This window comes from Pinus tabuliformis, chromosome 3_2 (assembly GCF_031772625.1).
Source record: "Pinus tabuliformis cultivar Carrire ecotype Pingquan chromosome 3_2, CPIR1, whole genome shotgun sequence".
Taxonomy (NCBI): domain Eukaryota; kingdom Viridiplantae; phylum Streptophyta; class Pinopsida; order Pinales; family Pinaceae; genus Pinus; species Pinus tabuliformis.
Window position 1 is genome coordinate 88,552,020 of NC_142302.1, and position 26,100 is coordinate 88,578,119.

The window sequence follows — 26,100 nt, forward strand, 5'->3', positions numbered from 1 at the left end:
ATGTGCTTCGGTGAGGATACTAGATCATAAAAACTTCAGAACATATGAGCACAGTATTCCATCAGATCCCATCTTATACAAGTGTCCAGCGATCAGAGAGAAATCAGGCACACGAACCACCAATTCCTTTTTCTGTTGTGTAGAATATCCATTAGGGGCTGTGCTAGTGGTCAAAAATTGGATTATGTTAGCAAGGTGATCTTCTATGATGCACATAGAAAAAGGTGTATATTCGAAAATTCTTCTTCCAAACTAGTGGGCTCTTCACCTGTCTCAATTCTGGATAAGTTATCTATTCCTGCATTCAATCATCTGGGCTTCACAATCACCTCAAAGTCATATTCTTTAAAAATAAATAGACAAATACAGATCTTCCCCCCTAACACAGGCTTGTTGACCAGGTACTTGAGAGTAGAGTGATTTTTATATATTTTGAAGTGCGTGCCTAATAGGAAGTGTATAAATTTTTGTAGCACGTACACCATCGCCAACCCTGCGTGCTCTGTAGTTGAGAAATTCTACTTGGTCTTTGATAATTTACTTCTCACAAAGGCTATACAATGATTAATTTTTCGTTCACATGGTTGGGTAATACCATAGCTAATGCAATACAGGAGTTATCCACATGAACATGAAATTATTTCCTCCAGTTTGGGAACACCAAAATGGGTGCAGTCACCATCTTTTCCTTTAAAACATCAATATTGTTCTGACACTCCTCATCCCAGTAGAAATTCACATCCTTTTTCATTCAATTCTCCATTCATGTAGTGATCTGCGTATAAGCTTTAATAAACATCCTATAGGATATGGTGTGGCACAGCTTTTTGTGCAGTTTCTTTACATTTTTTGGAGCCTCTAAATTGGCAATAACAACTACTTTCATGGGGTTTACAATTAATCCCTACTTTCATGCCATGTGGCCTAGCAATATCCCACAGGGCACACAAAATCTACATTTATTTAAATTCAGGGAAATCTCATATCTGTGACAAGTATCCAACATAAGGCGCAAACTTGCAATGTGGTGTTTTACCAACCCAAACACAATCCAGTCATCAAAATAAATTGCTAAGAATTTATGGATGGACTCCTTAAAAGATGCAATTACAACCCTCAGGAAGATCATGGGCACATTCCTCAGCGTGAATGGCATCACCGTGTACTGGAAGCATCCCCACTTTGTCACAAAACTTGTCTTGCTATGTTCTTCCAGAGCGATTTTAATATGGTGGTACCCTGAGAACCCATCACTGAATAAATAGGCTTCCTGCACTCCAACATTCTCTAGGACATCATCTATAAACGGTGTTAGAAATGGGTCATGGATGAATGCATCATTGAGCTTCCTCAAATCTACTCATATCCTGATTTCATGTTGTTGCTTCTTCTCCTGAACAAGCATAGGGCTCACCCAATCAAACTTTTCCATTGGCTCAATGATTCTAGCCTCCAGTCTTTTGTCTAGCTCTTTGTGCACCTTCTCCTCTTACTTGTGATTTAGACAGTAGGGTCTCTATTTTATGCCCTTCACATTGGGCCTTAAGGTGATCTTAATTACATCCAGATCCCCTACTATTCCCTTCAGATCCTAGAACTTGGTAGAAAACAAGTCTTAGTATTCGCACCGTACTTCTGCAACCTTATCAACTATTTATTTATCCCAATAATCACATATCTTTGAAAACTTAGGTTTCACGTGCGATCCAATTTCCACTTTTCTGGTCTTCAAAGGTTCTGTTATATCATGGTTTGTTGGTTTGGGTCCTTCAACCTCACGTTGTCCCTCGGACTCTAGAATGTTGATATTTCGTGGATCCTCTCCTTATTCTTTTGGTGTCACATTGTAGCATTCCATCACATGGCACAGTTGTGTATTCCAGTCTGGTTGAACCCATTCTATTGTCTCGTTAGGCATCCTAAAGACTGCAATCTTAATTTCCTAGAGCGCTTCATCAATACATGCAAATCCATCCTCAAAGATGAAAGTTAATAAGAAACTTTCCCTCAATATATTCCACTCATTTGTCCCATGGCATAGCTCCATATCCATGTACCAATTGATTGGAATAGTATCTAGTGTGTGACAAAAGATATGTACCCATTTAGGTTGAGGCTCTTCCCCCCAAGCTTTACTCCATCGCGCTAAATGCTCATGCAGATCATCCTTGCCTCATTATTTCTCTATCAAGTGAGTATTCATGTGCCCGAATCTTACCGTCATCATTTTCTTTTACCCTTTCCAGTAAGCGAAGCTATCCTTATGTGTCTCCCACCATCATGTAGGCTTAGCGCGTAACACCAGATCTAGCATGTGAAGCTGAAATTCCTCTAACACCTCATTTTAAAACTAATCCAAAAACAAGTTAACATTGATATTTAGACCATCATAATGAGGTATATTTCATACCTCTATAGATACGCAGTGAGGAAATTTTGTCATCATGTTGCAGTCTAGCATTAAGACTTCGTGGAACATATTTTGCTAGTGCTCGAGTTCTTCATCTGAGTTCAAGGTACATGAGCTATCTCTATCCCATGCAATTCGACCATGTGCAGTGCGATTGATCCAATCTTTGTCGCGTGTAGTGATCTTGAATATTTGATCCAAATCATTTTCCTATTTATAGTCACGGACTGGTTTAGTGTAGCACACTCCTTCTGTAGGATCCAATGGAACAATTACCTAGAGTGCCTTCTTCCCAAGTGTCATCCTTCACTTATTCAGATTAATTAGAACATCCATGTTGAAGGCCCAATCGGTTCCTAATAGTGCAAGGTAACGATTGTTATCATCCCCTATTTGAGTTACTTCAAAGTGAGCTAGAGCACTTTCTCCCTTAATGTCTACTCTTACCCTGTATAGGCACCCCATAGGAATGATCTTGTGTTGATTAGCCATGCGCACCTGTATAGGAGACAATGGTAGCACAACTCTCCCCATCCTTTCCCACATCTTCTTTGGCAACACGTTCGCATCAGATCCTAGATCTAAGATGACTTGATACATTCCGTACTCTCCAATCTCTATGGTCAGCCTCATTTCCCACCCTCTTTTCTTCTTATGTTTACCCAATTTTCTCACAGTGCATTGTTCAAGTGGAGTCTTGAGTTTACCCGTAAAGTTATCAATTAGCTCCTAGACCTCTTCCACTACCTTCCTATCCTGTATCAACTTCATCCGGGTTTTCAAAAAAGTAGATAATAGTGAGGGATCCACGTCTTCTGCTTCCTTGTTTTCAGCTGATTTCTCCGCTCTTCCTAATGTAGAAGCCTCAATGAAGTTCTTCTTGGCTACTGTTTAGTCAATTTATTGTGTCCTAAATTGCTACATGAGATATCAATCCGGGACTCATAAACTGATGAAGTGTAGCGTACTGTATGTGCTAGACAACCCTTTTCTTACGTCACTTTTTTAAGTTTTATCTTGTCTTGGGGTTTTTTTTTGTTGGTCTCCTAAAGTGGTCTAATGCAATGGAAATCCTAATATGATATTAAAGCAAAAGTTTAAGAATACTTTTAAAGATCAAGTGTGGATGTAGAGTTGAAGATAAGGTTTGTCCTCTTGCTTCTTGTGATGATTTCCAAACTTTGAACTTAAGAGATCTTAAAACATGTTGTCTACAAAATCAAAACTTAAATAAGAGTGTAAACATGTAGCTACATAAACCAAACTGAAAATGAAGTACTGAAAATGAGATTACTATCCCTGTTGTCCATCTAATTGCAAAATTGAAATATAATAAACTGTTGCAACTCAAACAAAAAAGTAAAGAAAATGGAAACTAGTCAATGATTTCACCCATAGTCACAACATTTCACCAATTAACTTCTAAAACAAGGTTAAGCTAAAGGCTCCCGAAATATCATCATATGGCATGAAAGAATGACATCTAAATTATCTAATTTGCACACTAATGAAAGCAAAGCCAATTACTTCATCTATAATCACATATTTCGTCAATTAACTTCTAAAATGGGGTTAACCTAAAGACTCTGGAAATATCATCATATAGCATGAAAGAACTGGCATCTAAACTATCTACTTGTATACTAATAAAAACAAAACGAATTACTTCACCTATAATCACAATGTCTCGCCAATTAACTTCTAAAATGGGGTTAAGCTAAACGCTATGGAAATATCATCATATAGCATGAAGAACTGATATCTAAACTATCTTAAACAGTAAAAAAATATCACTAAGTAAAAGCATAAACAACTGAAATTCAAAACTAAAGTTCAACAGAGGAAGCAAGTCTCAATATCACCACTTGATGGAAAAATTACACTAAGAAGCTCGAGCATAACCAGTCTTAATGACCTATTCTAAAGTGCACTTATCAGTGTTAGTAAGAAATGTGATAGGCCGCAAAAACATGTATAGGATTTGAATGATTAAGATCATAAGCAAAACATGACAAATATACAATTCGAATGAGAGAAAATATACATGAACATATACATGAAAAACTATACGAAAACAAAAGAAGGGACCTCAGCTATGCAACGGCCCTCTGCACGGCTTTGGTCTAACACGCTGTTACTTCAAACCACGCTTAAATAACCATGCGAAAAACAGAGTTTTGCATTATGAAACAGAGTAATATGTCTCTCGGTTACAGAACAACAAAATGATGCTAAAACAGCAATATGAAGAACTAACTATCTGCATTGCAAACGCTTATATTTATAGAGAAAATGGATATTTGTATCTCAGAGGAATTTCTTCAGCAATAGACACGTGAACAGGTCAAAATCCGAGGATTCAGCCTCTCGGTTGCCATGCGAAGTAAATCTATGTGAGGTGGATGTTGGATTTCATTATGGAGATGGCATGAAGGTGGCAAAAACAGATCTACGAGTTCAGGAATGGCTTCAGGCTTCTTTTACATGTAGGAATAGAGTTCTAGTTGGCATAGAACTCTCTGTCGACCTCCCTTTGACCAGGCCCCTTCCTTCTAAATTTGCCTAAGTAAATAGGATTTCTTCCATGTGTGGATAATTCCTGAGCTGCCTATGTGTGTCATTCCTCCTACTAACACCTATAACTTATATGACAATGAAAACGGCTATGAAATGGCCAGTTAGCTGCGCAAAGTGGCTACATTCCATAGCTGATAAACAAAATCTAGATCAAATAGCACACACAATGATATAATTTGAAAATCACTCAAAGACAATCCTAAAATCAACATGTAAAAACTTTTGATAGCTTAGGATGCACTGACATGGGAAAATAGAAGAGAAAGGGTTTAAGGAAATGCATGGAAGAGAGGTAGTTTTGGGGCTCAACATACCCCCACTGTGAAGATGTTGGATGTCCTCATGCAACCAAAATTGTAACTATTCTACCTTCAATTCATCTGCTCTAAAACTTCTGCTAAGACATCAAACCTCTTCTTCTTCTTTCTTGCTATCACTGTCATTCTAGTGTGTCCTAAATTGCTACATAGGTTATCAATCTGGGAGTCATAAACTGATGAAGTGTAGTGCACTATATGTGCTAGACAACCCTTTTCTTACCTCACTATTTTCAGTTTTATCTTGTTTTGGGGTTTTGTTTTGTTGCTCTCCTAAAGTGGTCTAATGCTATGGAAATCCTAATCTGTTGTTAAAGCAAAAGTTTGAGAATACTTTTAAAGATAAAGTGTTGATATAGAGTTGATGAAAAGGTTTATCCTCTTGCTTTTATGATGATTTCCAAACTTTGAACTTAAGATATCTTAAAGCATGTTGTCTACAAAATCAGAACTTGAATAAGAGTGTAAACATATAGCTACATAAACCAAACTGAAAATAAAGTACTGAAAATGAGATTACTATCTCTGCTATCCATCTAATTGAAAAATTGAAATCTAATAAACTGCTGCAACTCAAACCAAAAGGTAAAGAAACTGGAAATTAGTCAATGATTTCACCCATAACCACAACCTTTCGCCAATTAACTTCTAAAACGGGGTTAACCTAAAGGCTCTAGAAATATCATCATATGGCATGAAAAGAATGACATCTAAATTATCTAATTTGAACACTAATGAAAGTAAATCCAATTACTTCATCTATAATCACAATATTTCGTTAATTAACTTATAAAATGAGGTTAAGCTAAAGACTCCAGAAATATCATCATATAGCATGAAAGAACTGACATCTAAACTATCTACTTGCATACTAATAAAAACAAAAGCAATTACTTCACCTATAATCACAATATCTTGCCGATTAACTTCTAAAACGGGGTTAAGCTAAAGGATCCGAAAATATCATCATATAGCATGAAGAAATGATATCTAAACCATCTCAAATAGTAAACAAATCTCACTAAGTAAAAGCATAAACAACTGAAATTCAAAACTAAAGTTCAACAGAGGAAGCAAGTCTCAATATCACCACTTGATGCAAAAATTACAGTAAGAAGCTCGAGCTTAACCAGACTTAAATACCTATTCTGAAGTGCACTTATCAGTGTTAATAAGAGATCTGATAGGCTACAAAAACATGTACAGGATTAGAATGATTAAGATCATAAGCAAAACATGAGAAATATACATGAACATATACATGAAAAACTATACAAAAACGAAAGAAGGGACCTCAGCTACGCAGTGGCCTTCTGCACAGTTTTGGATTAACATGATGTTACTTCAAACCATGCTTAAACAACCATGTGAAAAATAGAGTTTTGTATTACGAAATAGAGTAATATGTCTTTCGGTTACAGAACAAAAAAATAATGCTAAAACAACAATATCAAAAAATAACTATCTCCATTTCAAAAGCTTATATTTATAGAGAAAATGGATAACTAAATCTTAGAGGAATTTCTTAAGCAATAGACACGTGAACAAGTAAAAATCCAAGGATTTAGTTTCTTGGTTTCCATGAGTTGTAAATCTATGTGAGGTGGATGTTGGATTGCATTATGGAGATGGCATGCAGGTGGCAAAAATGGATCCACGAGTTTAGGAACGACTTTGAGCTTCTTTTATGTGCAAGAAGAGAGTTCTAGTTGGCATAAAACTCTCCGTTGACCTCCCTTTGACCAAGACCTTTCCTTCCAAATTTGGCTAAGTAAATAGGACCTCATCCATGTGTCGATAATTCCTGAGCTACCCATGTGTCTCATTCCTCCTACTGACACCTGTAACCTGTAGAATAATGAAAACGGTTATGGAATTGCCAGTTAGCTGCGGAAAGTGGTTACATTTCATAGCTGATAAACAAAACCTAGATCAAATAGCACACACAATGATATAATTTGAAAATCACTCAAATACACTCCTGAAATCAACATGTAACAACTTTTGATAGCTTGGGATGCACTGACATGGGAAAATAGAAGAGAAATGGTGTAAGGAAATGCTTGGAAGAGAGGTAGTTTTGGGGCTCAACCTACCCCCACTGTGAAGATGGTGCATGTCCTCATGCAATAAAAATTGTAACCGTTCTCCCTTCAATTCATCTGCTCTGAAACTTCTGCTAAGACATTTAACCTCTTCTTCTTCTTTCTCGCTGTAAATGTCGTTCTAGGATTTATCATAAGACATCTGTACTTGAGATTGATGAGGGCTCTACTCAGCCTCCTATTCTGCTTCTTCAGTTTTATATTTTTCTTATGCCATAATCCTAAATGTAGCATGGTATTGTCATGGATAATTTTATCAAATTTGTTTTTCTCTTTTAATGTTTCATTCTCCTTTTGGATATGTCAATTTAGGACATCGAGTTCATAAATTTCTTGCTTCAATTACTGAATCAAAGTTTCCTAAGTTGTATCTGGTTGATTAGATGAAGTTCCTTGCTTTGTTGTAGTTTATTGTTGTTCCAATGATTCAATGAAATCATACATTTGCTGCTGAGTTTGATCAATTTCTGGAGTTATCTTCCTTGGACTAGTTTCAAAATCTAACTGAGGAGAAGGAGAATACTGTGGACTTTGTTCACGTGGAGTGTTTTCTGGTGACTGATCTGGAATTTCACCTTCCAGGTCTATGAATTGAGCTCCTCTGATTTGTGTTTTCTTCAACTTTCCCTTTAATCTAGAGCTTCTTCTTAGACCTTGTGAGCTTATGTCTCCCTTTTCTATGATTTGTTCCCCTTTCCTTTTTGTTTTGCTTTAGTTTATTGTTCTTTAAGATAAACTAATCTTTCAGAAAGCACTTGCTCTTCCTCTGAAGAAGGCCCAGGATTCTGGTAAATGTCTTCAATTTTCCTCTTTCCTTTCTGTTTTTCTTGCTTCCTAATTTCAGTCAATGTTTCAGAAGGAAATTCTTCTTCACTGTTTTCCTTGGTTACACTAGTACTAGTATCTTGGATTGTTAAAGTTGTTCTCTTCCTCCTACTTTTCTTTGTTGAACTCCCCTCAAGCACTTCAGGAGGGTCTTGGAAGAAGTTCCTAACTAGGAATTTTTCCCATCTATCTTCCGTTTCTTTGAAATGATATTCAACGAAGATCTTAATAAGGCCATGATGGTCGAGATGAGGTTCCACATCATCTATATTCTTTTGCATAGTAGTAGAAATTTTTCTCTAACTATTCAACAAGAAATAAAGAAGGTTGATAGTTTCATTCTCCAAGAAATTCATTAATAATATGATATGATACATGTACATGCAGCCATTCCTACCCTCGCATGTAATGAATTTCTGAATGATCAACATCGGACTAGTCCACTTATCTTTTAAGGCCGAAACATGAATTCATCATTTAAATATTGATATGTCCATACCTAGATTATGAAGAATGACCCTCCAGAAATTTTCATCGAAATCCTTGTTCTTAAACCATCTCTCCCCTTCTTGTGGAAGCTCTGTGGGTGCTGCAATTGATGATTCTGTCACTGGAAATTGGGTGCTGCAATTGATGATTCTGTCACTGGAAATTTGTTGTCCCCAATTTCAACTTCTGCACCATTGAAAGATCTTGCAAACGTTTTTGTAGCCTCCTTATGATGACCCTTGAACTTCTTAATGAACTGCAACCTTCTTGCCTTCTTCAATGTGCTCTTAAGCTATGCGTATCCTTCCATGAATTTAACTCCTTCGGGCTCTGTTCTCACTATAAGACCCATTCTTCCTTCTCACTGTGAAGACACCTCTGTAAATGTTAGTTTTATGGGAGCAGAATAGTTATGTGAGTCGAAAATAGAAGAGGGTCGTGGAGAAAATCGGTGGTTACAAAATGGGAAGGGCACTGAGCATGAAATGAAAGAGGGTTTACAGAGTAGAAGTCTGTGTAAAAAACAAAATGAACCGAGGATTGTAAAACCTAGTGTGAAAGCGTGGAGGCAGAGTGTCACTCATGAAAATTTGCGAGACTAAATAGAGTTTGAGTTCATAAAAGGCTGCGAAAAGTGGAATGTGAGTGGGTTCATAAAAAGGCTATGGAGTGGAACATCAGTGGAAGAGAGCCGTATTCAATCAGCTCACGTCTACATGATTAGCTGTTTTAACACATGTAATGAGGATGTATGATTAAGTACGAGTTAAATTCAGAAAAAGATTATGAGACTTTTAGGATTGATGCGGAGTATATGGTGGAGTTAAGGCAGCTATCAAGTCAAATAATTACATGTTATGGAGCTGTGATTTACAAACTATACAAATTATGTGTTTGAAATGCTATTTGAAAATGGTTTTGTCCATACCTTGGAATCATACCTCTTTCATTTTGCTAACTTCTAATTGGCTTCCTCTGTAGGTGCTTTTCAGGTGTTGATGTCTTCAAAGGTCTTCTCCTTCCATACCTGCATCTTTCTTTTATTATTATTTGGCTAATCACTTGACTGTCACTACAGAGTGATAGGATTAGCTGCGGAATTAGCAATAAGTTGCGGAATCAGAATGCAACTGTGGAAAATGACATTGTGAATAACATGTGACTTGGTGAATGAATGGAGATGAAAAATGACTGTATGGATGATACATGGAAAGGTGAATATGAAGAGAAATTGAAAGAAATTTTATTGATGGAATGTGGTGGCGAGATGGAATGAAATGAAATGAAATGGAATGAGAGAAACTATGAGTGAAATGAAAGATTTTTTTTTTTGGAAAATATAGGGCATCAAAATCTTCTAATTTTTTCCCGGTATTTTCTATATAGGACAACCAATCAATGATTGGTTTTCATGCTTATATATATATTTTTTTTAGATGATGATGAAAAAAATGAAGACTAGGCAGGTGGAGAAGAATGATTCTTCTTCACCAGCCTCATTGCAGAATTATCTTGAAAGATTTTGATAAAATCCTCCTTTGAGAGTCGCTTATGATAGATCTTCAATCTATCATCATTCACAATGAGAGGAGTTTGATGCTTATCAATTGTTTTGATTCTTACCTCTCCATTACTAAAAACATTTTCAATCTTATATGGCCCAAGCCAATGAGTCTGAAATTTACCTTGAAAATATTTGAACTTTGAATCAAATAGCAATGCCAAATCTCCTTCTTGAAAGTTTTTGTCCTTGATGTATTTGTCATGCCACTTAGCTCTCTGTTGTTGAACTAGATCAGTTCTTTGAACTACTTCTTGTCTGATCTCATCTAGTTCATTCAACTGCTCTAGTCTATGCTTTTGAGCTTATGATAGATCCATTCCCAACTGAACTACCATCTTGAAGGTTTAAACTTGGAACTCAATGGGGACCAGAACTTCCTTCCCATGAACAAGTTCATAGGGAGTGTGTCCCGTTGTGTTCCTGCATGTAATTCTGTAGGTCCATAAGGCTTCAGGAAGCCTTTCTGTCCAATCTCTTCTGTTTATATTCATAGTCTTGGTAATGATTCCTTCAATTACTTTATTTGTGGACTCCACTTGACCATTTACTTGTGGGTGATAAGGAGTGGATTTCCTATGCTTGACCTTTTACTCTTCCATAAGCTTCTCCATCATTTTGGATGTGAATTGACTTCCCTAATCTATCACAATTTCCCTTGGAACACCAAAGCAAGTAAAAATATCCTCATAAAGAAAATTAACTACTGTATTTTCAGTAGCAGAAAATAATGCTTTGGCTTCTACCCATTTAGTGTCATAATCAGTACATATCAATATATACTTTTTTTGCTTGGATGGAGGATTAATAGGTCCAATAAAGTCTAAACCCCATTTCTCAAAGGGTTCGATGAGTACCTGAGGTTGTAATGGCATGTCATTTGAGGGGGTAGGTTTCCCTACCCTTTGGCAGTTGTCACACCTTTTGACGTATTGTTTTGCATCTTTGAAGAGGGATGGCCAATAATATCCTAAAGAAATGATTTTATAGGTTGTCCTCTTGTCAGCAAAGTGTCCATCGCAGGGTTCATCATGACATGCTTTGAGAATATCAGGCATTTCATCTTCCCTGACACATCTTCTGATCACAAAGTCTGATCACAATATCAAGAAATAATTATCTACATTGTAAACACTTATATTTATAGAGAAAATGGATAACTGTATCTCAAAGGAATTTCTTCAGCAATAGACATGTGAACAAGTCAAAATCTGAGGATTCAGCCTCTCGGTTGCCATGAGCAGTAAATCTATGCAAGGTGGATGTTGGATTGCATGATGGAGATGGCATGCAGGTGGAAAAAATGGATCCACGAGTTCAAGAACATCTTTGGGCTTCTTTTACATGCAAGAACAGAGTTCTAGTTGGCATAGAACTCTCCGTTGACCTCCCTTTTACCGGGACCTTTCCTTCCAAATTTGGCTAAGTAAATGGGACCTCATCCATGTGTGGATAATTATTGAGCTGCCCATGTGTGTCATTCATCCTACTGACACCTGTAACCTATAGAACAATGAAAAGGCTGCAGAATTGCCAGTTAGCTGCGGAAAGTGGCTTATTCCATAGCTGATAAACAAAACCTAGATCAAATAGCACACACAATGATATAATTTGAAAATCACTCAAATACACTCCTGAAATCAACATGTAACAACTTTTGATAGTTAGGATGCACTGAAATGGGAAAATAGAAGAGAAAGGGTTTAAGAAAATGCTTGGAAGAGAGGTAGTTTTGGGGTTCAACAACTACCATAAAAGGTCCTTTAGCCCTACTGAGATCAAATTTGATCTCTTTTTTGGAAGCCTTTCACAACCATCCTTCAATTTTAGGCTTCTCTCTTTTATCTTCTCCCATGGCAATACCACTTCCCATCACTATATTGATGTGATGATCCTTTTCGCGAAGCTCCACACCATCATTTACATATTTTTCGTGGGTGATTGAGTATTTTTCTAATCTATTTTGGATATCAGCGTGGGACAATCCTCTATCACATGATCAAACTATCTGCAATACTAAAAATATGGATGCATTGAGTTCTGACACTCACATGTAAAATATCCTGCTTCTCCATAGTTGTAGCAAATAACTTGTTTGCAACCTCTTCCATCCCCTCCTCCTCTTCCTCTTCCACAACCCTGAAATCCTCCATGCACTGCACCTGTGCCCTAATATTGAGGTTGAGTCTCTGCTTGCATTCGATATGTAGGCATCTGATCCGTCATTAATTCATAGCTTCATCATTTTTTCTTATCGTGCCCAACCAATTTACAAAAGGTACAAAACAATTGTTGCGGAGTCTGTACAAAATTTTGCAAGAGGAGACAATGGCCAGTCGCATGATTCCTAGTTATATGGAAGATATCACACCAGAAGGGTACTCCTACGATTTTGTCCTGCAGTGTTATTAGGCTTTAAAGGAACATGACGTCCTCCAATCAAGTAATTCTGATAAATAAGAGAGTGATCCTTATCATGTCCATTGTCTTTATATTTTATGCACCAAACATCTACGAGCACCTCAAGTTGAGCTTCCTTTCTTGTCTCCAAGCTCTACATCTCCATGTGCAAGCTTACCAGTTGCGACTCAATCTAATTTACTCAAATGTTTGTATCCTACACTAGTGAGGCTTCCAACCTCATCGCGATCTCCAAAGCCTCTGGTTGCATTCCTACTTTCAACTGTAATAATGGTAATCTTAGATGGGGAAGGAGAGAAGTGATGTACCAATCCTTATGCTGAGAATCCATGATAGGCATATTAGCCTCCCAGATTAGGCACTTTAGCCTTTGATCGAAGTCCCATGTGGACTCTTGCACAAAATATTGTCACCATGACATTCTGCAATCAGTCTGAGTCTATCACCACTCATACTTTCCTCCTTTGCAAGTCTTAAACCTCAGTTCTTCATGTCAGGCCTTGAAAAATAAGAGAAAGCCCTTAAAAGTCTCTAAAACTTTGGTTCCACACTTTCTCTTAGCATTACCTGCGGTCCCGCACCTATTGGTCATGTCCCCTATGTACCTGACTGCTCTGTTTCTGTGTAATGGGTGCGGACCCCTGTAAAAGTAAAAAAGGCGCAAGTACATTCTTAAAAACTCACTTTGGGTTATTTCTAGAATCTTGTATAGGGAATCTTGAGGTGGCAAGTTCGCTCCTTTAAGGTTCATGCATCCCATATCTTAAGGAGCTAACCCCTTGATGTGAGGAGCTTATCCCTTTGAAGGAGGACTCTATCCCTTCATAGGTGGACCTATAACTTCCTTCCTCTGCACTATAAAATGAGGCATTGGGCTGGTTACTGGGGAGGTTGAAAGCTGAATATTTTTGAGGTGAAATGTTGTTGGAATTTAGTCTTCCTAATTGAGCTTAAGAGTAGAGATTACATACCTTTTTTGATCTCATTGTGAAGAGTGTGCAGCTTGTCAAAGTAGAGGAGATTCCTTCTTGGACCCTGGGAGGAGCTTGTACAACATCAAGGCACCAAAGGTTGTAAAGTTCTTTTAGTTTTCAAAGTTAATACAACCAAGTTTATTTTTCTCAATAAGCTGTGTTTTATGGTTTATTTCATGGATTCCTTGATCACCATGATGAATATGATTTATTATATTAGCTATGCAAGTGTTGTTTGATGTATGCTTGTTTGTGATTGCAGATTCTTAAAAGGAAACTTGTTCGGATGGTCAAAGCGTGGCTACCACAAACTAGCGTCGGACTTAAGGTAGGGTCTAAAACACCACTTAGTTTTTATTAATAAATCATAATATATTTAGAGAAAGGTAGATTTGATTTTCCTGTTTGTTGCTAGATATTTGTTGATACTATGGAGATCGTTCTTGTCTGCAAGAACGATTTATCTGGCCGACAAATTGGTGACTCCAATGGGGACTTGAATTTCGGTTTTTTGCCTCTACTTTTACTTTGACATGAGAATGTTTTTCTTGTTTTTGGTTTTTGCTTGATGTGTGTGGAATTGGGTAGTTTTAAGGATCTGGAGTATATTTTGTCTTTTCAGAAATTTTGAAGAGGACCACACATTTTGTTTGTAACACAATGCAGACATCCCCGCACTGTTACTTTACTACACAGAGCGGTACCACATCTGGTTATACCAGAAGCCTGCAGACCTTGTCAAACTTTTTGAAAAACCTAAATTGTTTTGGTCCAATTAAGCTTAGGATTTATTTACGCTTTTTAGTCTCTGCCCAGATCTGCATGTGTCCTATAAAACATTTCTTGTCAGTGAGTTCCATTGGCATTTTGATTTTAGGTGATTTTCTATAAGTTTTGCGTGTCTGGCTTGATTTTAGTTTGGTCTTTGTAGTAACTCAGAGATTAGAAGCCTAAGAAACCTCAGATTACCCTGGTCTTTCTGGTCTTCTTGATGAGTTTGACTGATTTGTGAAATCTGCCTTTGGTGAGAAATAGATCTTGTTTTCTCTTTGCAAAGCTTTGAAAGGACTTGTTTGAAAGTTTTGAACTTCATTTTTAAAAAAGAAAACATAGCTGGGTGTTTTCTAATTAATTTGTTATTCTGAACGAACTAGTCCTTAGTTTGCTAAATAACTAAGTAAAACGTCCTCAAAAAGGAATTTTTTAAGCTTTTACTTCAATTAGGTTTTTATAAATTTTTAGATCTCAAACATATTTTTTTATAGTATTGAGTGTTTTCTAGAAATTTTAAAATATCTTTTGAAAGAAGTTGTTTTCTGTAGTTTTTGAGAGTTCAAAAAGAAAAGGGATTCTCCGTGAGCATAATTAGTAGTCTCGTTTATGAGTTTATTAAAAAAGACAAAAAGCTTTCTTTTCATTTACTTGTTGAAAGAAAGATTTTTTTTTCAAAGAATTGCATTCTCAACTCTTTCTTTAGCTAGAAATTCATTGAAGAAAAACAATTGTTTATCATCTTAGGTGCATTTTTAGTGTTTTGGAGTCGAGTCTTCACACCATAAAGTTTCATCTCCATTCCTATTGACTTAAGAAACAACCTATAAAAAAAATGCTTAAAGTAAAATTGATCTAGAAATCTTTTTATTTCTAGGGCTTTTATCACCAACATAGCTTAGGCTAGTATCTTCGAGTAGGGAGTGATTAACTCTCCAAGATAGTTAAAACAAACAAGTAGCTATATCTTGCGGTAGGAAATAAATTCCAATTGTTACATCTATGCTCTGGGAAGCTCCTCTTAAAGGAGTCAAGCATGAGATCATATCTAAACCAGTGAGGTAATCAATCCTTCCTCATTAGGAATGATAGTAGATATACATGTATTAAAAATGGTAAACCTCAGATTGACCATTGTCGAGGAGCCTGGGGTCACTTGTTGATAAACCTTGGATTATGTCAAGGAGCCTTCAAGGGGATTGAGCTTTGTTACTATGCCCTTGTGTGTGTATCAGATCGTAGACTGTTCCCCAAGGTATATTTGTTTCTGTTGGTAACCATAGTGACCATAATCTATAGGATTCTTTCCTAAGGTGATGGTGGAGGGAAGATCCCACTGTACCTAGAGCAGACGTTGACTAGAATCACTTGGAATTTCTGGGTGGTTCTCTTCACTCTAGACGGTTTTGTGAAGAAACTTCTACGAGAGTGTTTCATTAAGAAGGTTGTCGGGGTAACTGTTCCAACCACCCTTTCTATATTGAATTTTGGACATTGGATTTCATCACCAACTAGTGTTCTTGGTACGGAAAGTTACTATTTGTGTGTGGTTTGAACTCTTAGATTTTTTAGGCCTATGATTCTATTGTTTGTTTCTTTAGAGACTTTAGGTGGTTTTATTGAGATTTTCTTTTTTTGCGTGTGAAGTAATTAAAATATTTAATTATGGTTGAATTACCAAGACAATCCCGTAGACTTCAGGGGCAACCTACCGAATATTCACCAAGCCAGCTTGAAGGGCTACGAGCTCTTGTAACTCCTAGTGATAGTAGAGTTGGGTCACCGGAAGATAGCGAATATTCTTTAATTGTTCATCCGTATTATCAAGTTCAAGCAATAGAGTATATTTCTAAACCAATTCCATTTTCTCAAGTTACTAGTAGTATTTCTTCTACTAGTGAATTAGCTGAAGAACCTAAAATTTCTGAGCCTGAAACTGAACCTGTTGCTACTCCGTCCTCAGGATTTGCTTATCCAACTTCTAGTGGTCCTGGCTCACCCAGGGTAGGAAGGATCATTACCCAAAATCTTCCTTCGGGACTCGTTTCTATTGAAGAACTTGTTAGTTCAGAAGAAGATATAACTCTCCCTGAAAATCATCCAACTTTAGAACTTAGGGAGCGTGAATCAATTTTCTACAGTCCACCTAGGAGGGATGCTTGGTACTTCTCATTGACCAACTTTTTAGAAAATTCGGGTCTTAGTTTTTCACCACCTAAAATTCATTTTCATCCAACACCTAGAGGTTATTATCCTCCTTTGAATACGTTGAGACAGTCATCCATGTTTTCCCAATCACCGGAAACATTTTAATATGGCGGTCCTTCTATTCCTTTTGGGTATCAGTCACTCACTGGTACTTTTTCAGGAGCATCTCCTCAACCCATTGAACATGGGATATCAACTGGTAATAATGGAACTCAACCATTGAGCGTAGAAGAAATTCTTATGATTCCTGGTACTATTCCAAATCTGAAACCTCAAGGTAGTCAGTTACCACCTGGGGGGAAACCTCAAGGTTCTCAATTATCGCTTGGGGGGCAACCTCAAGGTAGTCGGTTACCACCTAGGGGGCAACCTCAAGGACAGTACATACATTCGGGACAGTAAATTCCTCAAGGTCAACCCCAGACTTAGTACATACCTCAAGGTCAACCCCAGTATCAATATATACCTCAAGTTCAACCCCAGTTTCAATACGTGCCTCAAAGTTATCAACCTCAAGGTCAGTACCCAACCAAGGTTTCCAACCACCTTCTGGTCAATCATTTGTACAAGGAGATGGAAATGTACCTTTGAATTATCAACCCTATGCTCAACTTGGTTACGGTCCTCAATATGCTCAACCTTCTATGGGTCCATGCCCCGGAATGAACATGGTGTGGGATCCATCTCAATCTCAACAGATCTTGCAACCTAATGTGCAGTTGTCATCTCAATCTAGACAACCTTTGGTTTCTGGTTCAACCTAGCAACCTATCCAGCCTACTATTCAAACTTCTGCACCTGGTGTAGCCCATCAGTCTAGGCCTAGTTTGCCTCGAAATCTGCCTCAAACGACTGTTGCAACTATTGCAGCTTCTGTTCAATCTACCCCACCTACTTCTGGAGTATCGACAACTCCAGTTTCTACATTTCCTGCATCAACTCCTCAACCATCTTTACCTCAGTCGGGACCTACAATTCAGACTTCGGTTCATATGCCTATAGGACAACCTGGTCCAAGTAAGGTTGTCACAAGTCAACCATAGTTCACTTATCAACCATACTAGGGACAGTACGAATTTGGTCCTGCTGTTCAAAGCCCAGTATACCAGCATCAACTATACCCTAGATATACTTATCAGCAACCTCAACAACCCCAGTTTGGTCTAGTTAATCCTGGTTTTCTGGGAGGATACAATATTCCAAATGTGGTTCCAATTCCAAGTTATCTTGGATATACTCCTCCTAGGGCTGGTCTTATGACCTAAGGTTTTCATGACCCTAACCGTTAGTAACCGTTTATTGCAACTTTGGACTTGCCTGATTTGTCGCACCTTACGAATGATCTGATTAATTATATTCCGTTTTGGCTGCCAATGCCGAATAAGTTTCCCAGTGATATCCCAAAGCTTGAAGGTAAATCAGGAGAGGATTCATCAAACCATGTGATGACTTATCACCTCTGGTGTGCATCTAACTCCATTATATATGATTCAATTCACTTATGTCTTTTTCAACGCACTCTGATTGGTCTTGCGGCCAAGTGGTACATTGAGTTACCGCGAGCCTCTTTTTATAATTTTAGTCAGTTAGCCACTTCATTCTTAACTCATTTTCGGTTGCATGTCAGATATGACAATGGCATAGAATTATTAACTTCATTAAAATAGTCAACGTCCACATATATTTCATATCATATTCATAATGGTGACATCGACGACATTTAGTGAAAGTTTTTATTCCGGATCGAATTTTAGCAGAATGGTTTGTTAAATCATCATTACCTAAAATCACTGAGGATGTAGCTAAGGTAGGAGTTGTTACTGAAGAGTAAGTAATTGCTCAAGCTCAATACCTTGACCTCATTTATACGTAGTTGGGTACTTTACACGAAAAAATCCCTGACCTTCCGAAACAAAATCAAATAATTGCATCTCCTTCAGGGTCTCATGCCACTGATGGTATGATTAGTTCAGTTAACACCAAAAGTAAGAAGAAATCTTCAAAGAATTCTTCTCCTATTATAACTTTACCAGATTCCCCGAGAAGGAGACTCTTTTGCTGAAATTCCTGCCGATATTCATGTCATAGAATCATCTACGACCAAATCAAAATCCGGCAGTAAAAAGAAGGGAAGAAGAAAAATAAAAAAAACTCAAAAGAGAAATAAGATAAAACTGAATCTACCAATGAGAAACGTAGACCTTTCTATCCTTGTCTCATTTGTGATGAAGAGCATTTTACAAGGGACTTCCCACATCGCGCTGAGGTTGCGAAAATCGTCAAAGGTTCTCGAACACCTGCTGTCTTGAAGTATCCTTTTCCTAGTCAAGATAGTAAGACGATTGGTTCTTCCTCAAATGCCTCAGAAGAACCCATAATGATGATGTCTCATGTCAGGATTGCGACATGATCGTAAGATTGTGGTACTAAAAGTCTTGTTGGTGGTAAGGAAGCAGAATCTTCTAATTCAAACCCATCAACTTCAACTCCTTCCAGTTCTGATCTGCTACAGATCGAGAAACCTAACCCAAACTTAGTAATCAAAATGCTTGCTAAGGGTATACTTCGGAAGTCAGCTTTCAATCCGCATGTGAGAGCTACTCAGAATCATGCATATATCATCCTTGCCATAGATTATTTTACTAAGTGGGCCAAAGCGATGCCTACATTTTTGGCAGATGGAAAAACTACTGCAATTTTTGTTTTCAATCATATAATTACTAGATTCAGTGTTCCTCAAGCGATTATTACCGATCATGGGAGTCAGTTTTGAAACATCATGATGGCTGAACTAACATATCAACTTGGTCTGCGTCACGATAGTTCTACTCCATATTACCCACAGGCTAATGGTCTGGTTGAAGCTATCAATAAAGTTCTAGTCATTATGATACGATGAATCATTGGTATTCATAGGTTGAATTAGCATAACATGTTATTTTCAGTGCTTTGAGCGTATTGAACCTCAGTAAAAACATCAACTGGTTTCACTCCTTTTCAACTAGTTTATGGTTTGGAAGCTGTGTTACCCATTGAATGCGAAATTCTGTCATTGTAAATAACCATAGAGTTACTCCCATCCACTTCCGAAGAGGAAAAACATTTGTTGTACTTAGCTCATCTAGATGACAATCGACGTGATGCTGCATTAGCAATAAAAACTCATGCCAAACGAATTAAAGCTCAGTACAATTGAAATGTTACACCTCGTAATTTTTCAGAAGGAGACCTAGTCTTACTATACGATCAAGCAAACGATAAGCTAGGGGCTAGATTTGTACCTATGTGGCATGGTCCTTATGTTGTTAACCAAAAGCTGGCGAAAGGGGCCTATGAATTGGTAGATTTTGACAGTGTCTCTTTGGGTAAACCCAAAAATGGTCTTTATCTTAAGAGATATTATGCTTAAATATAGGTGTGGAGATTTTGGTTAGATTAGTTTCTTTCTAGTTGGTGTGTTTTAGAAAAGTGTGCTTAGTTTAGAGAGTGCTTTTATCACTTTTCCTTCTTACCTTGATTTTACTCTTGATATTGCAAATGTCGACGTCTCTTCAAACATACATTGGTTTCATTAATGGTGCTTGTTGTAATACATGGAACATTTCTTCCGCAGCTTGGGTTATCTATTCACCCTTTGATGTGTTGGTATCTATGCATGCGGTAAGCCTTGGTCAAACAACGAACAACATTGCAGAGTATAGTGCAGTGATTGAGTTATTATCTGAATCCATCTCATTCAGGATTCAGAGTTTGATTGTTAGGTTAGACTCTGAACTCATTGTATTGGAGCTTAATAGATTTTATGCCATTAGAAATCCGGTGTTATTAAGATTATTTTTGAGAGTTCGTCTCTTGGAACGTGAATTTGACTACATTGAATATCAACATATTCCAAGATATTTAAATACATTAGCAGATGCAATTGCTTCTCGAATCTTAAATAGACATTTGCAATAATCAAACAGTAAATTTGAAAACATTCCATAACACGTTTTACAAGATAGCCAGTAATAGTGACATATCATAGCATATAAGTGTGTTAAATATACATCTTCTTCGATCATAGGTTGAAAAACACCTTATGATCGGCAAAAATGATAGTACAAAAAGAAAAATGCCGTATGAGTCTACAAAGACGATCATCCTATCACTGGTGATGATCATGATAAGAAACCATTGCTCAGGCCACCCTACAAAGGAACCTCCTGAAAGGTGCTGGGACCCCAGTCACATAGCACTGTAACCTAAGTGGGATATCATCTATGCTAGTCTCTGGATTATCTATTGTCAAACGCTCTAGATGATTTTCCAATTCTGTCAAGGTCTCTGTAGATTCATCCTGTGAGGTCAGTACTACTGCAGCTAGGTGTCTCCTCTCATAGGGTCGGAGAGTGGTTGGTCGCCGTGGACCCACATCTTCATTTGAAACTTTTACTATCAATTTTGGACTATTTAAAAAACAAAAAAAAAATAGTCAAGAACTTAGAAAATGTTGAAAATGATTTTACCTGAATCATCCCACTACTCTTCTAGTGGAAGAGTCATGTCTGGATCACCATGATAATCCATCCCAGCATAAGGAAAATCCTGAATCACGAAAATTTGGTTCTCCAACCAACAAAAATACTCAGGCGAAAATCGAACAACCCCTGAACACTCCTCAAGATGACGGGCCATAACTGCAACCAAACTCATCAGCTTAGGCTCTCAGGGAATTCCAACTCTAATGGAAAGATGTTGTGGGACCAACACCGGGACCCTCTCTAGACCAAAGCTCACAACTAAGAAACCATATCCAAAGTTTTTTAGTTGTCCATTCTTTGCTCTAGTTAGTTGGTCTTTTACATTTGCCAACACATCTTCGCACCAGTTGAAGATGGTGCCTCGATAACAGTCTATTGCAATTCGCATTTGGGATCCAGTAGTTACATGCAGTGTTGCACTTCCATAGAGTCTAGTGACAGTAAATGCAATCACCTTAAGTTCAGGGTGGGAGATAGTTTTGATATCGATCCCTTTTTCCTTTGTTTGGTCATTACAAAACTCTAGTCGGAGACTATCAACAGACTGGCCACGTGGCCTAGTCCCGAATGGAGATAATGGCAAACCAGTTAGGAAATAAATTTCCTCTAGTTCGATTTCGAGCTGGCGGCCACCAATAATGAAACACTGGTTCTGTATATTCCATCTATCCACCAGCCACTGCAAAAAGTCTACTTGGGCCCTCATGCCAGGTATGGCCCAAAATTTATATAGCCTGCATGCTTTTAATGCATGTATTGAAGTTGGATGAATTAATGCAGCTAGGTACACATCTTCATGCTCCTATTCCCGCCAAATGAGAATTGTGTATATCCTACATTGTAAAAGCGACGGATTAGAACTTTTTAGTTCAAAAAATTTTTGGGTGGAATTGGAAAAAATTGATGTTTTAAAACCTATTTCGCGGGGTCCGCACCCGCTTATTAGGGACAGTGTGTAGGTCCGTACTCTTCCCAAGCAGTAGGTGCAGGCCCCTCGCTCTTTCCTTTGCAGGAAAAAGGCGGGGTCCGCAGGTTTTGCATGTTGTGCCTGCAGACCCCCATGAGCGGTTTTTTAAACTAATTTTTCCTTAAAAAATCAAAATGAAAGCCTAAAAACAAAATTCAAATAGTTGAAATGCAAGATTAAAGTGATGTGGATTACCTGGAGCTGACAGTTTTCAATTCCAACGGACGGATTTTCGACAATCTTCGCATGAAGTTTCTTACCCAAAAGCTCTTTTTTCTCACTCTGAAGTCAAACGGTAAAAATGAATTTACAAAAGCCATTTTTATAAGCTTTTTTGAATGAATGAATTTTTAATTTGTTTATTTTTCACTTTAAAAAGGAAACTTTTTGATGCATTTTTATTTATTTTAAACAGGTATGAGTAATGTTTGAGTTTTTGTGCAGAATATTGGAGTTTTCAAGGAAAATTAATCATTTTCAACCAAAAACATTGGAGTCCTCTTTAAGCTCTTTTCTGACTCGTAAAATATGAAAAGATTGCCGAGTTTTTATTTTTAAACTCGTTAAAATGGAATTAAAAGGACAATCCACTTACATCTCTTTTTTGACCGTATAAACATGAAAACATTGTCGGGCTTTTGTCGTCTCAAGTTTGGTATTGGTTATAAAATGACATGTCCTTGATCGCTTTTTTACTTTTTTCGGATCAGAGACACTAATTATGAAAAGTACTCCTTGATCGTAATGGTCAAGTGGTTCTCTCAAGTTTTATTTTATACTTTTTCAGGCTTGGGAGTCACAAATTTACGAAAAAGGACAACCATTGAATTTTCTTAAGTTTTTCTTCTGACTCCCTAAAATTGAAAAACGCCGAGTTTCTCCTATACTGGACTCGTTAAAATGTAACAGTAAAGGACCTATTCAATTTTAAATAGGAACGAACCACTCCTTCTTAGGGTTCGAATTTTAAATTAAGTTGGACTCATCCGAAGGATGAGTTTATAACTAAGCAAATGTTATCCTCCTTAAGCTCGTCAAAAATAAAGAGGTACTTCCCAGAAATGGTGGGGGAAAAGAGAGGAAAATGAACCTGTCTGTCATACTTTGTGTCTTAGAAAAGCATTCAACCACTCTTGAACATGACACTTTTTGTTCACCTGGGTTGGGAAATCCTTTGCTTAACATTTAATCAAACCATATTGAAAGTCTTCAACCGGTTTCTGGGTATTAGCTTTGGGTCAATTGTCACCAAACCATCTACAGTTTCGTTATGTGTTCAAGAGGCCATTTCGAATAAACAATTCATTTGCAAAATATCTGTCATCCATCTTGACCATCCCTGAGTTAGTCCTTGCAAAATATATTTCTTCAAAATTGATCTATGATTTCATGTTGTGGGCTTGCCTACGACGGATCGCTTTCTATCGACTTCAGCTCATTATCTAGAAAGATGATCAAGAAATCATCGGTACCTTGGAATCTGTATGCCTCAATGGCAGGTTTCTCACCTTCGACAACAGGTTGCATCATCGACCTTTGATCAAAGGATTCTATGAAATGTTCAACATGAGCACATTTATTCACATTTCATGGATTGTACTGAGTACTTTGAGAGCCATTGACATTACTGGTGGTTTCTCTCATACTTGTTAACAGTTCACATCATTGACTGGAAATCATGTGGTTTCTACCATGTTCAACTTCGACACATTCATTGACATGGATAGAATCCTACTATTTCGGGAAGTAGAAATCAAGACCCTGGATCTACTTTCCACCATCCAGGCTGCAAGGAATTTTGTTATTCATTATACAGTGCACTATTCATAAATAGATGTATGCATCCATACTGTGTCTACATATGTCTGTACTTGTGATGTATTACAAAACCATTCCTGTATCAGAGCAGTTTAGTTAGTTTTCTAGTCAATTTTGATCTGAGTATGGGAATGCCTACCTCAATGATGATATGTTCACACACATATATATATATATATATATATATATATATATATATTTTGTATTGAGTGTTTTTACAGGTTCCAACCAGGCTGTCCACAAGATGATCCTTGAAATGATAAAGTACTTCACTCTTCTTAGATGACAAATACTATCCTAATCTATTACAAACTTCACACTTTAGGGGGCAATCTGTTGCAAAAAATATTGTCACCATGACATTCTGCAATCAGTGTGAGTCTATCACCACTCATACTTTCCTCCTTTGCAAGTCTTAAACCTCAGTTCTTCATGTCAAGCCTTTAAAAATAATAGAAATCCCTTAAAAGTCTCCAAAACTCTTGATCTGCACTTTCTCTTATCACTACCTGCGATTCCACACCTATTGGTCATGTCCCCTGCGTACCTGACCGCTATGTGTCTGTGTAATGGGTACGGACCCCTATAAAAGTAAAAAGGGCGCAAGTACATTCTTAAAAAATCACTTTGGGTTATTTCTAGAAGCTTCTAGAGGGAATCTTAAGGTGGCAAGTTCGCTCCTTTAAGGTTCATGCATCCCATACCTTAAGGAGCTAACCCCTTGATGTGAGGAGCTTATCCCTTTGAAGGAGGACTCTATCCCTTCATAGGTAGACCTGTAACTTCCTTCCTCTAGACTATAAAATGAGGCATTGGGCTGGTTACTAGGGAGGTTGAAAGCTGAATATTTTTGAGGTGAAATGTTGTTGGAATTTAGTCTTCCTAATTGAGCTTGAGAGGAGAGATTACATACCTTTTCCGATCTCATTGGGAAGAGTGTGAGGCTTGTCAAAGTAGAGGAGATTCCTGCTTGGACCCTGGGAGGAGCTTGTACAACATCAAGGAACCAAAGGTTGTAAAGTTCTTCTATTTTTCAAAGTTAAACAACCAAGTTTATTTTTCTCAATAAGTTGTGTTTTATGGTTTATTTCGTAGATTCCTTGCTCACCATGATGAATATGATTTATTATATTAGCTATGCAGGTGTTGTTTGATGTATGCTTGTTTGTGATTGTAGGTTCTTAAAAGGAAACTTGTTTGGATGGTCAAAGCATGGCTACCATAAACTAGCGTTGGACTTAAGGTAAAGTATAAAAAACCTCTTATTTTTTATTAATAAATAGTAATATATTTAGAGAAAGGTAGATTTGCTTGTCCTGTTTGTTGCTAGATATATGTTGATACTAGGGAGATCGTTCTTGTCCATAAGAACGATTTATCCAGCCGACAGGACTCATTTACCCTTTGTTGTATTTCCTCAAACTTTGTTACAATCTGTGTCTGAGACTTAGGTTTTTTTAAACTCACTCTTTAGTGTCTGTTGAGTCTTTACCATCATTGTGCCAGGTTGATCCGTACAGAACTTGATGTACCAAGTCAATGCCTTGTCCTGTAGTGTTGTGATGAAATATGCTTTCTTCATATTTTCATCAGTAATCTACCATGCGTTCCACACTGTATCTGCAAAAAAAAAACTTTTTAAGGTCCTCACTTCCCAACCCTTTAAATATAGGCATCTTCATCATGTTAGCCATGTTGAATGGTTGTTATAGAGATGGAGGTGGAGGTGGAGGTGTAGGTGTATGTGGCGGAGGTGGAGGTGGTGGTAGAGTGGAAGGATGGGGTATTCTTGGGATACCCTAGCATACCACCTGCAATGCGCCTCGCAGTATTCTCAGAATAGTTCCTTCGTTATCACTATCAGGAGATCCTAACAATGGATTGTATTCAGAGCCTGATTCTTTGATTCTTTTGAAGGGTTTTCCAACCCATTTAGTCCAAAAGATCAATGTAATGGCATAACTCATCTTTCAGATGATAGCATCTTAATCCAAGACTTTAATGATTTTAAGTACTTACCTCTTGGTCCCTTAATGAAACTACACTATGCTTCACTATAGTTGATGGTCATATCGATCTCAAACTTAGTGATGAAGCCTCCTAAGATATGATTGATCCAATGATGGACAGCCCA